Genomic DNA, 15,900 nt, shown 5'->3' with positions numbered 1-15,900 from the left:
AGGCACTTTGTTCTACAGCATTTCATCCACACTTGGCATATGACCCTTAGAAGTGGAGGAAGCATGGGAAGGCTATCTAGGGCAGACTCTGTCGAAATGTTGTGGTTCATAATATGGCGGCGAGCAGTAAAAACCTCTTGTTATGCTACATATAAAGAGAATTTCTATAAGATGTTATTGCACTGGTATCGCACCCCAGCATTGCTCCTACAGTATATAGAGATAACACAACATCAGCACCAGCACTATAGAGATAACACAAAATTTACAATACATGTACAGTATGTGATAGTCAGAGCTTCCTTCCCCCCCTATCCTTGCAGAATAATTTCTGCACAGGTCACAAAGTATGCTCCCACAGAAGTTAAAGGGGGAGATTTATTATGTCTTGTATATCAGTGTTGTGGCCTACAAGAGAGGAAAAGCCTTATATTTTCGCACAAATTGTGATTTTGCTCAAAAAGTTGCAACTGTTCCCACTTTTTCACCGCCCTTGCCACTTTCCCGATTGAGTCGTGGCCTTGGCTGCCCGCCCCACCAGATTTCTCATTATGCCAGACTTGTAACAACTTAAAGTGAAAGTGGCATGGAAATTACGCCTCATTTATGCTTAATTATGAAATTAATAATTATACTGGTGCAAATGATCACTGAACTCTACACCAGCTACAAACTTGCGTAGCTCTTGGCATCGCTGTTCAGTCAGGCGTAGGGACCGATACATTCATGAAGAAGAGTGCGCCTCCTCATAAATGAGACAGCTCTTCTGCCAGTGCTGGGGTTATGTAGACTGGTGTTCAATATGCCATTCTTCAAGTAAGTCTATGAATTTCTATGGCCCATATGGCTGCTACAAAACATGTATAAAACTTGAATGGCAGTTATCATCTTAGGTGCGCCTTTCCAAACATTTCTTGTGTGTCAAGAGATATGAGGAAGTAGAGCCCAGGCAAATTTAAATACTGTATATACAGAAGCGCCAGCCATTAACTAAATGTTCATTTCAGTACTATGAAAAAAATGTGTTCAATAGCACAAAATAAACATTTGTTAGTGATATAACCATTCATTTAAGAACTACTACATCTATGTTATAATTTCCCCAAACAGCTGTAACATTGATGACATGTCCCAAATCGATGTCTCTGTGCTTGGCAAACAATGAAGAGTCACAGCTCATTGTTGGGGTGCCAGGAGTTGATCAGATATTGATTAGTTGGACTAACGACAAGCTATTAATATTAAGGATCTAGAAATCTCCTTTAAGCCTAAAGAATTAAAGTGCTACCAAGTGAAGATCAATACAGGGTTTATTTTTAAGCAAAAAAAAAAAATAGCTAAATAAGTAAGCGTACAGTATATTTATAAACTGGGAATAAACTGGGTTTTGGGTGGAGTTATCTTTAAATACAATTAGTAATAGAGGATACTGGTACAGGCTGTACAGTGCGTTTAGAGCAGGCAGCGCCAGCACACCCTTTAATGACAGATTGATAATTAGGTTATTACTTTTATTTCATTTCCTTGAATAAATTCAATTAATTATTAAACCAGCTTAAGAGGACCGGTCACTATTAAATAATGCTTTATAATTGAAAAATACATTCCAGTTAGATACTTAATTGATTTTAGTACCGTCTCTTCTTTCTTTGCAGTTCCAAATGCCAGTGGCATTGCAAGCAAATACAATAATGAATATTCTGAAGATATTCCATAGTAATATTCAGATGATATTTCATCAGTTTACAAAATTTCTATATTTTAAAGTGAATGAATCACCATTTTATTTATTTTCTATTTATTAAAAGCAGATATAGTCAAATATATCACTTATGTCATCTGTTTTTATGTTCTGATTGTAGATTTGTATGCTATTTTTTGCACAAGATTATAAGGGTTGGTATCCTACATGAAATCCATTGCTTTGTTAACAACGTTTTGTGATATGCTTTATAGTAGAACGCTCATTGTATAGTACTTTCTCAAAAAGCTCTCCATAATTGCTAAGTGTCAGTCTGTCATAAGGCTTAGTGGTCAGGGTGACAATTGTAGGATTTTGTACTTTTATTTTTAATTATAGATAATGACATAGAAAATTAAAAAACACAATCCCGAAATCTATAATGTAACCACTAAGAAGATTCTGCCGCACTGGTTCAAATGCCAAAGCCACCTTCAATGAGGTTTGGTTATCGACATACAGTAATAGTCTTGGAATATCCATTCCACAGGGTAGACGATAAGTGTCTGATTGGTGGGGTTATGGAACCCCTTCTGGAACCCCCATCAGTTATAACAAGAGGGGTTCTTTTCACTCTAAATGAATGAAGCAGTCGTCAAGCATATGAACTGCCCCTCCATTCTACTTTATTGGGCTGCTGTATTTTGATTCTCTTCGGGAGCAGTGCAGTAGTATACATGAACAACCAACGTTCCATGTGAACAGAAGGACCCAGGAACCCAGTTGTTATGAACACTGAGGTCCCTATTCTGTATATAGTTAATACATGTACAACATCTCAAGGTCATTTCTTTATAGACAACATTTATTTTCACACAGGCATCTATCATTTAAAATAAAAAGATGGATACCATACAATATAGGATCTTCATTCACATACAGTACTATCAACCATAAACAACTGTGCGTTTTCATAGAGTTGGGGAAGCTAAGACCGAGCACATAGCAGCCAATTATATGCCAATATATGCATACAATTTGTATACATCTTCCAGACTGACCGAGCTTTGTGTGAAGTTACGCACTTGAGAAAGGGCAGGTGTGCCCGAAACGCGGCGATTTTTTAGCGTTGTGCATCATTGTCTTTTTGAATAAAATCCTGTTGTGACCTGAGAGCGCCGTCTTTCCATTTCATTGAAAACGCTATCTTCCCCGGCCTTGGCCGGTGTCCATCAGACGTGCTGCCTCCTCCACCTGACGGTAAACCCCAAACGTAGTTGTGAGCGATTGTCACAACCTCATCAGGTGAGAGGCCATTTGGTCCTTTTAAATCTTCTGGTTATTTCCACCAAAATTTATCAGACATTCTACACTATATAGTGTGCTCGGTGTCTCTTTTGTTTTTTAATTATATGCCAAAAGGAGAGTCAATGTAGCATGCATTTAGCCATTGCAGTCTATGGCATATATTCCAGCTCAGTTTATAATATATATGGTATCACCACCACAGTTATGGTGTGACTCAAACCTATGTATTCATTTCAAATACACTAAAGTCTAAATCCATAACTTTACTCTAAACCTTGGAGAAATGCAGGATAACTATATACCCATATAAATGGCCTTTATAAATGTGTTTTTTATTTTGAAGTTATAGTTGCCAAATATTCTGTGTTTTAATAGTCTATTCTAAAAAGAGTTTTACTCAATGAGATAAATCTATATTTTTGCATTAACACAAGAACCTTATACTTGATTGTTTACCTGCAACCTATAACAAAGACACTGTAATTGATAGTCCCCATGAGGTTTTTCAAAAGGTATCGAGTTTGTAAGTGATTTTAATAGCCTGCGTCCCAACAGAGCCATGATCTGTGTTATTTCATTAGGCCAGGCAACACCACAAGCATTAACATTCAGCATTAATGGGGTAATTAAAGGATTTCATCATCGGACACACTAAAAAAAAACTGAATATTAGTTCATTATTTTGCATTCATTTACTTAGCTTGTTATCCATAGTCGGGGTAACATATTAAGGTAAATATGTACAATGTCAATGCCAGTTTATCGGTTGAACAAAGCTTGTTATTACATCTAATATCTAGTAATCTCTTATCCTGTCTTCCACATCCCTATCCAATTAGATGAGCCGATATTCAGGGCAATTATCAACAAAAAGCACTCCTAGGAATCTAATACTGCCACCGCTCAGCTGACCAATAAGTGAATGTTTGCTGGTTGGCTGATTGTCTTGCAGTGTTCGCGATCATTCCTCCGCCATTCAGTCTGCATCATCCTGGCTAATAAGGCCGATGCAAATGAAAGCCAGTCAACATGTTTCTTGTGGATCGGCACTCCTTGGAGCCAACATCTACATGTCTAATATAGACTTAAGAATATTTGGGTGACAGTATGCTCAATGAGAGAACAATTGAGGGAATTAATAACAAGTATCTCATATAAAAATGGTCAAATATTACCTCCACAGATAGCTTGTCATTATCTTGGCTGATGACCTATTCTCAGGATAGACTATAAATATCAGATCAGTGAGGGTCTGACTCTTCATAACCCCCCTGCCTATCAGCTGACAGAAGGGGCAATGGCACTCACGCAAGTGCAGTGGCCTCTTCAAAGTTTACCTCAGTCTGTCTACCAAATTAGTACAACTAAGTAGATGGCATGCAGGTAGATGGAGGTAAACAGTAAAGAGGCCACAATGCTTGCATGAGCTCAGCATCCCTATAAATGACAATTAAAAGAGGGGCCGAAAGAATGATCCTCAATTATCTGAAATAACAGATCAGTGGGGTCTAGCTCTTGATACTCATGACGATCAGCTGATTGAAGGGTTTTTGGCACTGTTCAATGTTAGCTCAGACTGTCTACTTATAAGTACTACTATGGAGATGGTGTGCAGATAGACAGACTGATTTAAAACAATGAAGAGGCTACAATACTTGTAAGAGCACTGCAGCCCTTTCAAAGAACTTACCAAAAGATATACGGAAAATCAGATTTTCACTCATCTGTAATTGATGGCCATCAATATCTTGAACCTATGAAGTCACTGGTCCCTACTGGCCACTATGATCAACCACTGGTCACCTCACTGCACCTTTGTGAACATTGCGTGTGCATTTTATAACTGCATGGTGGCTGGTTATCGGTTAAAACGTCACTGGTGACCTCTGGTATTATGTCCATAGATACTCAATAAATATGTAATTCTAAGCCACGGTCCAGCTCATTGCATAGTACATGTCGATGGCTCTAATGACCATAGAAAATTCTTACTTTTATGATAAATCTAGCTGGTACCCGCGACTTCGTCTGCGGTGATTGTAGAAGTGGGTACGTAGGCGCGGGTAAGGTTTTCGTATTGTGTATGAGGTATGGGATAGGAAATGTAACTGTGTATCTTGTTTTTGCTGTAATTCTGAGAGCACATGAGACTTTTGTGTTGAATGTAATTTGTATTTCAGCTGCTATATGGTGTTGTTATAAACTGTACATAGTGTCTTTGGGACAGAAGTATTTCAAGTGAATATACTTGGATATACGACATTGTATGATTTGTTATTTTCCGCCAGTACATGTAAGTTTTGGGCACAGGATACTCTTGAGCAAGCAACATAAAGTCTGGCCCTGTGCATGACAGTTTAGTAACTCCGTGTGCCTCTTATTAATAGCAATTAACCCCATCATGTCCCTCACATTAACCCTTGTGTAAGAGTTACTGATATGTGAGAGACTTGGAGGTAATAATTAAGTATCTTCATTATTGAGATCTTTTATTAGTACCTCCATATGTATCACATATTAGTAACCTTTATATGAGGCACACAGGGGTTAATATGAGGGACATGATGGGGTTTATTCCTATTAATGTGAAGCACACAGGGGTTAATATGAGGGACATGATGGGGTTTATTCCTATTAATGTGAGGCACACAGGGGTTAATATGAGGGACATGATGGGGTTTATTCCTATTAATGTGAGGCACACAGAGGTTAATATGAGGGACATGATGGGGTTTATTCCTATTAATGTGAGGCACATGGTGTTACTAACACTAAACTAATAACCCTAAAAACCTGACATTAATGAGAACAGTAATCCTATGTACCTGTGTGTTTTTCAGTTTCACTTTGCTAGCAGCTTCCTCTCCTCCTCGGGGAATCTTTGCAGGATGCAGACCACTATAGCAGGCAGAGACTTGAACGATTAAGCTCCACCCCCTGGGTTTCCTGCACCCCTCTCAAAGGGAAGTGTCCTTATGCCTCAGCTCTAGCAGAGCACTGAAGGGACCTCGGACTTCATTTAACTCTTGCAGGTCCTGTGCTGCTGGTGTGCCAGTAAAATATGGCAGGAGTGCCACTCTTGGCACGTGTGCCAGGGGTTGCTGACCTCTGCTGTAGAGGGTAATATGGATTTTGTGACTTGCTATGGTCCAAAATGTGTGAGATTGCAGAGATAGTGATGTGAGTTTGGGTTTTGTGGGGGTCCTGGGAAAAACGTATGTGCGCTATTGTGACAAAAAGTAGCCTATTGCGCAATCGAGTGTAGTGACTATGTTTGTGGAAAATTTCAGCCAAATCGGTGGAGCGGGTTTTGCGTGATTGACCGCCAAACATCCGAACATCCAAAGTCACAAACCCACAAACTCACAAACATTTCACATTTATAATATTAATAGGATACATCTCAGGTACAGATAATAGGCTATTTTATGTTTCTGAACAGAAAAGGAAAAACCATTAAAAAAAAATATAAACATACGGTATACAAAAACAGAGTGAAGCCTTGCTATTTTAATAGCAATTTACATAAATCTGGGAACATAATTCAATCAAAGCAACAGATTATTTATACAATCAATTGATGGAAATCATTGATAAGCTGAAATGTATGAAATGGAGATTTATTGAAAGCTTGTTCTGCTACTGCTCCTTGGGGGCTCATTCACAGTTGTGAAATACTGTACATGTGTGAAATGTGGCTTTAAAGGAACACTCCAGGCATAGCTTGTACACTGAAATGATGGCCATGACACAAAGATTCATCACAAAATCACTGTGTCATGTACTGCCCTTTCAGGCCCTGCATTAGGCATGTCACATTTTTTGCCAGGACTGTTCTTTTGATAATCACAAAAACAAATGTAATACTTGTATATAAACACCAGTATTATTCTCCAACTATCCCAAATTTGCCAGGGTTGTCATGAATTTGGGGTGGGTGGGGTTGTGTATGCGCCTGGTTTGGGATGTCCCTGGGACTTTAATGCTCTGATTTTACTAACAGGAATGTTGGTAACTTTGGTCATTCTCAAGTCAGCTTGTCAAATTTTTGCTTTGCTCACCACACCAGTAAGTGCTGCAAACTTTCATTCCTCAGACAGTTGTCACTTTAATGTCCCAAGCTACTTCAAACACCAATGTCAGAACAAAAACAGGAAGCTTCATGGACTGCGCTTCATTGCCGACCAGGTGAATACAATACCGAGATCACTGTGTAAAATGCCAAACTTCAACTGGAGAACAGACAATCTCATCACCATTGCACTGGCGAGTTTCTGTTCTCTGGAGGGATGTGTCACAGGTCACCATCTGCAATCTTCAAGCACAAACCTAGGTTTGACTTTTCTAAGGAAAGACAACTATACAGTGTGGTAGAGAAGATGTCATGGAATTGAGTAAGCTTTGTGCTGCACCCTTAGTCTCAGGGAAGGGGTATACTAGGATATTAAAAAAAGCAAGGCCATTAAAGTAAAATGCTGCCAAACTTTGTGACAATATTCTGTGGAAAACTCTCTTCAGCTGCACACAGACACTACTTCAAATTCTTTAACATGGTCCTGACCTCAACCTTATAGAAAACATAGTCTAAAATTACAACTATCAGCCAAGCCATATTGTTCAATACTACATTATTTTACACACATATTGTTCAATACTACATTATTTTACACATATATTGCTCAATACTACATTAGTTTACACTGGACCGCACAGGCCCTACAAGCACAAGCATGTGTGAGCAAATCTCACATCAAATGATTGAAGTTAAATGGAGAAGACCTATGAGCACAGCGGCAGATTTTCAAGGTCATATGCTGAGACTTCCCCCCCCAAAAAAAAAAAAAATGACTAAAATATGTAATTGAACAAATAATGGGAATAATATGTAAGTCTATAGCTAAAATGCTACTTAGAAAGATAACGCACATTCCCCAAGCCATAAATAAGGCAAACTCAAGGATATTGGTCTTGCCACTCTACTGTAGGTATCTACAATATTCCCAGGGAGTTCCCCTGAGCGCTACCTGTAGAGTGAGATGGCACAGTTGGCAGCAATGGCGTGCCATCACTGGATCGTTGAGTTGTTTTCTACTTTCTAATAGATTTCTTAGCAATACTAGTGACAGCTCATCCGGCTTATATTTTAGCATTATAATAGGACAATATAGATGGTTTAAGTATTGCGCCCAGAGGCCTCAGGTTACACCTCTGATCCAGTTACACTGTATTTCTGCATGCGGGAGGTAACAACTTAGTCATCGCTCCTCTTTCCCAGATATGGCAACAGAACACTATCTTAGGTTTCACATGTGTTTACAGTCACAAACAATGGAATATGAAATGTACAACACCATCTTATATGTAAGTCTTTCTATTAGTATATGTAAAATATCTGTCATCTCCGGCACTTTGCAGTCTGTGCCTAGAGCCAATCCTGCTGCTGTGTTAAATTCATCTCTATATATGGGAAAACTATATGGAAACTGTGATATAGGAATAAGTCAAGAAGCATCTGTTACCGTAGTTGAAACAGATTCTGAATTGGTTTATGGTTTCCTGAAACCAAATCAAGTGGTCGTGACTTGTGAGCTGGAAAATGGACGTGAGGGAAATGAGGAGCACATGAACAATTTCTGATCTAAAATGCATTCAGAATTTCATATATAATATAATAAAAATATTCTTATTGGTCAAGAAGTGAAGGAATGTGGCGGTTCTAGTCCTTCTGATTAAGGTGGTAATAAACATGACCCCTGTTAATACTGTATTCTAGTACAGTAGAATAGAGGCATTAAATAGTACATTAAAACAGAGGCCACACATTGCAGAAACACACCTTTTTTTGTTGTTGGAGATCTTGCTGCATTTACTGGAGCCAAAGCTGATAAAAACGGAATGGTATATAAATAAAAAGCATATTGACTTCAACCTTTTGCTCAATTCACTCCTGGCTTCGGCTCAAAAAACTACAACAAAAAAAGTTGCATTTCCGCAATGTGGGGCCTTAGATTTGTGAAACGTAGCAAAAAACGCTGCAGAAAAAAACGCAGTGGAGACATTTTTCTCAGCAGCGTTTTTCATTGTGTTCTTGCACAATGAATCTTCCTCTGCGGACCACCTTCCTTTATGGAAAAAACGCTGCATTTATGCAACATGGGGCTTCAGCCTAAAGTGGTTTTCCAGGAGATGAATATTGATGATGTATCTTTAAAAAAGGTCATCAATACCTGATCAACGGGGGTCTAGCACCCCACAGATCAGTTTTCTCAGGTGACTGCAGCGTCCACCCTAAAGGCCAGTAATGTCATCTTCATTCATCTTGTTTGTTTCATCTTGCCCTATTCATGTGAATTAGGCTCAGCTGCAATACCAAGCACTGCCCCTAGGCTTTTTTATTATATACACATAATATAACCTACAGCGCTGTGTTTGATATTCAGTGAAGAGGCCACAGCACTCATCCGAACGGTTGGACCCTATTGATCACATATTGTTGACCTATCCCAAGCCTGTTCATAAAGGAGTTGTGCTATTACACTTGGAAGTGTCAGATTGCTGGAGGCCTCACCACTGAGTCCCCCATCAAACAGGAAAACTGGGAAAGAAACTCCCCCTGAATCCTCCATCTGAATAAAATACCAATGCATGTGTGTCTGTAATGTCTTTATAGAAAGATTCCTGTATATGTTCCACTTTCTGAAACCTAGGGATAGCATTGTGTGTTATTGTACGTTCACTCACTCCGTCATTATCATTTATTGTATATGCTTTATTTTATTAGTTGTGATGACATGTACTTCATAACCAGTGGTATGGAGCCATAATTCATGAATATAGCTGTATACATACATGTCTGTGAGCAGTCCTACCACCTACGGTATACAGGAGGCTTTAAAGGAAGCTTTCTATAGGTAGGATCTCTGGACCTTTTAGTACATTTGTATGAGCAGAGAAATGTCCTTGTACAAGATGTTTGGCCTACCATAGTTTTACTGAAATTACCACTGAAGACAGGTTTTTTTTAATTATATATACATAATATAACCTACAACTGTCTATACCACAAACCTGAAATATGGATCTTATTTATCAAAGCTGTCTAATATTAAGACTGTCTTTGTTGCCCATAAGAATTAATTGGAGCTCTGGAAGAATAAAAGCTGCGCTCTGATTGGTTGCTATGGGCAAAAAAAGCAGTTTTACGGTTAGACAGTTTTGATAAATGAGGCTAAATATCTATGTAAATTTGAGTAGACATTTATAGTAAGTGGACGGTAAGAGGCCAGAGGGTCTGCCTTTTGATTAATAATACTATACGACGAGAGCCCCTCTAGATTCAGAACACTGTATTACAGCTAGCTGATTATATCAAATTGAGCAGAGTACATTCAGAGTTAAAAATATTTCTATCCACTACTTTATTCGATTTATTCAAATACCATATAAAGCATCTTTCCTGAATTAACATGTCCAAGTGTCATGTAATAAGTGGGGTATAGTAAACTCAATGTGCCCAGAGTGTGCGACAGGTGATTTATATGCCTGCTAGTAAAATGCTATTGGAAATGATATTCAAATACTGGCAGTGCATGACAGATATGTATTACAGATGGTTTACCATGTAATCCTCTCCCATTATTCTGCCACAGCCAGAGCTGCGATGATGAAAAACTTCAAAGGCTCGACATATAGGTTATAGTAATAAGCTGATCTGTGAATGCTGGTGCTACATGTATATGTACGGTACATAGGTGGCTCTGTAGCTTGTAGTGCAGACGCTGGATATGAAATAGGAAATGACTTGTTGGCTGTCTTGTAATAATTACATATGTATTGCTGTATCTGAAATGTAACCACTGTGAGGAAGGAACGCTACAGGAAGTCATGAACATGCGACTGCAATGAACATACATATATTCACTACATATGCCAGCTGTATATGACTGTATACGATATACTGTGTAGGAGACTAATAAATAACTCACACCAATCGTGTCTACAATCGTAATTACTTTCATAGTGTTAGCAACAGCTCTGACAAATGCAACCTGTAATATGTGTATCACCATGGGAAAGAAGATACATGATCAATATCAATACATTCAGTCCTATAGGTAGCCAATGCACCATGGATGTGTCCACTCTATAATTAATCTTTCCACAAACAGTGGTCCATAGATTGCATTATTCCTCAAAACAATCCAAAAGGAGTAAAATCGGTCAAGAGATGCCAAGGCAGGATGATATCTGGATATGTACACGCATGATACAGTTGCCTCTACCTTTCTACATACTGTAAATACACTATATACTGTATGTTTCATACATGGAACATAGAGTTAGTTTGTGAATATTCGTAGCAGGAGGTAATGCAGGCCTCCTTCACTAGCCAGGCCTGAAACCTGCATTTTACTGCTGCCCTGCATCAGTATGTGACTGGCACACTGGAAGGCCCATAGTGAAGACCACAACATTATACACATGTAGAGCACAAACAACATGAAGAATTACGTACTGTGAAAATAAAATACAATTGTACAAAACTACAAGCAGTTCACCTGAGAACTATAAGCAAATATAAAGCCATATCAATGCCCAGTCTAATATTATACATATGCAGGGCTATCCACACGGCAACAAACAATATTTCTACAGATACATGCAAATCATATGCATGTGAACATCTTACGGCGTTCAATATCAGCACTGTATCAGTATTAGCCTCCATTTGCTATTACCATGTGTATGTCAAGATCAGATACCTGATGACAAGCCCTACCACTACAACAGGAATGAAAATCGTACAATAGACAGACAGAAAAGAGGTTCATACAGTGTCATTTATTCACAATGGCCATGCAGAGAATGGAGAATGCAACAGCTACTACAGGTATGAGGCACATTGCATATACATGCAGAGCGGATACAAGGCTGGCATGGGGATCACAATTCGAGACTGCAGTTTATGGTGTATTTCTACGATAATGGGGAAACGATGAAACACTGATCTCAGTGCACATACCTGGGCTTGACGACACAGTTCCTTTAGTCTGCTGGGTTAAAGCACTGGACATGGTGGGATTATGCTCTCCTCTCTTCTACCTTGCATATCCACATAAGCAAACAGGGTGCAGAAATACATAAAAATCAAACAGATCAAAAGGATTGGGGATGTGGGGGTGACAAGTGGAATCCTTTGTGTAGCAGACAAGATCCTTCCTAGCTATGAGCAGCAAAGGCAGAAATTCAGGAATGAGATGAACAAATGAGGGATTCTTCAGTAAAGCAGAATACAAGGCAGGGATAAGAGGCTCCTTCTGTGGTCAGATCCTGGAGCTTTGGAGAGGTGGCTCTGGAAGGCTTATTTGTTTCTTAGCTGATCAGTGCTGTTGCTATCTGCAGCATACTGGTCTCCTTTACAACACCCCCCATCCTATAGAGGAGAAAGAGAGATTCAATCAATATTTTATTAGAGAGAAGATGCTGAAAAGGGGGATCTGGCAACTAGATTCTCTAAACCCCAAAAATCCATAGTAGAGAGCGAGGGGAATGGATAAAATGGTCATACATTATTCATCAGACATGTTGAGCTATATCATACTCTGAATATGCATGCATACTGCTAAAGATAGGCAAAGAATATTTACTGGCATCAAGAGAGGCACCCAGCAAATCCTCTGTGTCTCCTACACACAGACACATATACACATATACATACATGCACATAATTGCCATACTCCCTGCTCCAAAAGCCATTCATTCTGACCTGTCACGACACACACATACACATATATACACAGTTAACCCTTTACAGGACAGTATGACATGCTGAGTGCCTAGGATCATTCACATACGTGTAGATGGGTCTGGTATGGCAGTATACATGGATACAACGTGTCAGACATGGTGATGATGACTACCTTACACATATTGCAATTGAGGCTCAATGATGAGCCTGGCTTGGCACATGGCATAGAGAGGTGCAATGATGTACTTACAGATATGTCATTCACTTCCAACCCTGTATTGCAGAGACCTGATTTCTTATCCCATCCACGCAATACCCACACTGCCAGGATCTGGGAGAAGGGAGAATTTCCCTGCTAAGAATCCCTTCCCTGTGACTTGTGCTGAAACTGATTGGATGTCCAACGTCATGTTCAGAAATGAGGGTGAAGGAGCTCCCCCTAATGGCGGCTTGTAGAACTGTAGCAAAGTTTTCTACAGGGAACCCACCACTGTGTGCTAAAGATACATATTAAATATATAAAGCAACAAACAACAGTTGCTCTCTTTATGCCTTAAATATTTAAGGATCTTACCAGAAAAATTCTTTACAAGGCAGGTCTCGCCAGGCAAAGAGCAATAAAAAGATGAGATCATGTGTTCAGAAGGAGTATGTCACCCCTCCATACTAAAAAGTGAAGGGGGTAGCAAGGTATGCTGTAAATAAAGCACTGTATTTATCTACTATTCTACTGTATTCATGTTCTACAGTATTTATATTATATTTAGGTGTTATTCGGGCTATTTTGGGGCTTCCATTTACTATTTGGCTCAGGTTAAGATAAGATAAGATAATCCTTTAATAGTCCCACATTGGGGAAATTTCAGCATGTTATAGCAGCATAGTAATACAGGTACAGGATAATACACAGTAATATATTACAGATGTAGACGCACATATGCTGAGAAGAGAAGATATGGTTAAGGTTACATCCTTTACTAATATAGATCTGACAAGTCCTCCTACCTTGCCTGCTTCTTTGTAAACAACAATCCAAGCAGGGAGGTAGGTAGAAAGACATGTTAGAACAGGGGTAGGGAACTGCTGTGAAACTACAACTCCCATCATGCTCCATTCACTTCCATGGCAGTTCAAAGAACAGCAGAGCAAGTATGCACGCTGGGAGTTGTAGTTTTGCAACAGCTGGAGAGCCGTACGTTCCCTACCCCTGTGTTAGAATATACAACATTTGCTTGCAAGTTTAGGAACCAGGTCTCCTAACATACTTGACAATAGCCTGACCATGGTTGTAACTTTTGTCTGTTTATTGCTAAAGAAAAAGGCTGGTCTGGAACCAATATTTCTGTTCTGATAAATGAAATCCTTTGAAGAACAGGAACACATAAAACAAAAAAGTATGAAGTAAAGCAATAAAAAATCCCGTTCCAACTGTTTCCTCCACTACGTGGAAGAGTTGGGGAAAGGACAAAAATGTAGCATTGACTTCAGTATTTGCAATTGGATGCTTTTCAGGATGTGGCTAAAAAGACTAAGGCTAAGGTGGAAAGGCTGAGGGTAAGTTCAGATGGGATTTTTTGGTCTGGAACCTATTCGTTTCGAATAGACCCTCAATATTCGACTATTCGACCGAATATCGAATCCCTTTACAGTCTATGGGGAAAAAATGCTCGTTTCAGGGGAAACCACTATTCGACTAATAAGAGTCACCAAGTCCACAATGACAACCCAGAAAATGATGCCAACACCTCTGGAATGCAACTAGGACAGCGGGGGAAGCATGCCTGGGTGCAGCTAACACGCCCAAGTCCCTGTATTACCCCACTATCACAACCTATCAACTAGACACCTTACAAACTCAATAGAACCTCTATGAAAGTGGAAAAATACTTGGAAACCTTCTTTACTCTACATTAGTATGGACGGAAACTCAAATTTTAAGCTAAAGAAACAATAACATGCACCCCTTTAAATCAGATGACAACCACAGATGGCATAGGCAAAAGGGAAATCCAACAGCCCCCACGTTTAACTGTCATTGTGTATGTGTGTGTGTGATGTGGTGAGACCTCCTAAAATTACTTTTGTGGCCCTTGAGGTCAGCCCTTCCAAATTAAGTTAGAGGCCCTTAAGCTGAGCCATACAAAAATTTACTTTTCAGGCCCTTGGGGTGAGGTGAGCCTTGCACCAGCAGTTCAAAAATGGAAAAAGGCAGGGCACTCACCAGGATAGTTAACATAAAATTGATAATCCTTTATTGCATCCTTTTTTAAAAAAAATCTTTCAGTACATCAAGGTGAAGATGGTAACATTGTCAAGCGACGATCGTTTCATGCTATAAGCATTTCATCAGGCTTTCTAAACACTACACCCATGTTCTTAACCTATAAGTATGTGCTAACCAATCAGCATTCTGTAATTGTGATGCCCGAACAAACTTCTCATTAACAAATCACATAAACTTACACACATATAATATACTATAAGTAAAATTAAAACCATTATTTATGCAACAGATGGAAAAAATAGACGAGTCTACATATAGATAATTTATGACTTTTTACAAGGATATTGCCATTTTTCATTCGACCATTTCACAATTAAATAAGGAACAGTTAGGTTTCAAAAATGTGTAGTTTTAAACATGTTCCTAACATGGAAATTCTATCAGCCAATTGAATTCACGGCAATTTGGACTAAAACCGCCCCTTTGAACAGACCAGAATGGAAGGTAGGCTACTCTATTGCCTGGCCAACCAGAGGGCTTCTCTAAGACACACCTCCCTGAATCGGAACTGAATGAAAACCAGGCCAACTAAGCATAACCGCTCTAAGTCCTGGCCCTTCAGAGCGGACCTGAAGGGAAACAGGATTTCTGAGTGTAGCCAATCAAATATTGAGCTACCAAAGACTATTCTCTACTATTCAGATCACGGCTGCTAATACATCTCTGTTGATCACGGCCAGAGAACGTCTTTAATACCTAATAAAGATTTATTCTTTTTATTGAAATCAGGAATAACTCGACTTTTTCAAGAAGTGGGGACACAATGAATATAGATGACTCTAAATATTCACATCATCGGTGAACCTTTTTACGCTGCCTACCTAATAACAATCTAATAATAGCTTAAATGGTCAAAAGAATCGCATCTATACCGCCTTA

The 15,900-nt window shown here is 39.1% G+C and overlaps 1 protein-coding gene across 2 annotated transcripts in view; it reads right to left on the bottom strand.

The window, feature by feature from the left end:
* Window positions 1-13,107, bottom strand: part of GRIN2B (glutamate ionotropic receptor NMDA type subunit 2B) — a 450,932-nt gene extending 437,825 nt beyond the window's left edge. For both annotated transcript variants that reach the window (XM_075286322.1, XM_075286323.1), the window contains exons 1-2: window positions 12,988-13,107; window positions 12,012-12,422 (exon numbers count right to left, since the gene is read on the bottom strand). The gene's annotated coding sequence lies outside the window, so the exon portion shown is untranslated. The remainder of the gene's footprint in view (window positions 1-12,011; window positions 12,423-12,987) is intronic.
* Window positions 13,108-15,900: the final 2,793 nt, after the last annotated feature.

The sequence above is a fragment of the Leptodactylus fuscus genome, chromosome 9, assembly GCF_031893055.1.
Source record: "Leptodactylus fuscus isolate aLepFus1 chromosome 9, aLepFus1.hap2, whole genome shotgun sequence".
NCBI lineage: Eukaryota > Metazoa > Chordata > Amphibia > Anura > Leptodactylidae > Leptodactylus > Leptodactylus fuscus.
Note: the sequence above shows the minus strand (reverse complement) of the source record. Positions and strands in the feature narration are given on the sequence as shown.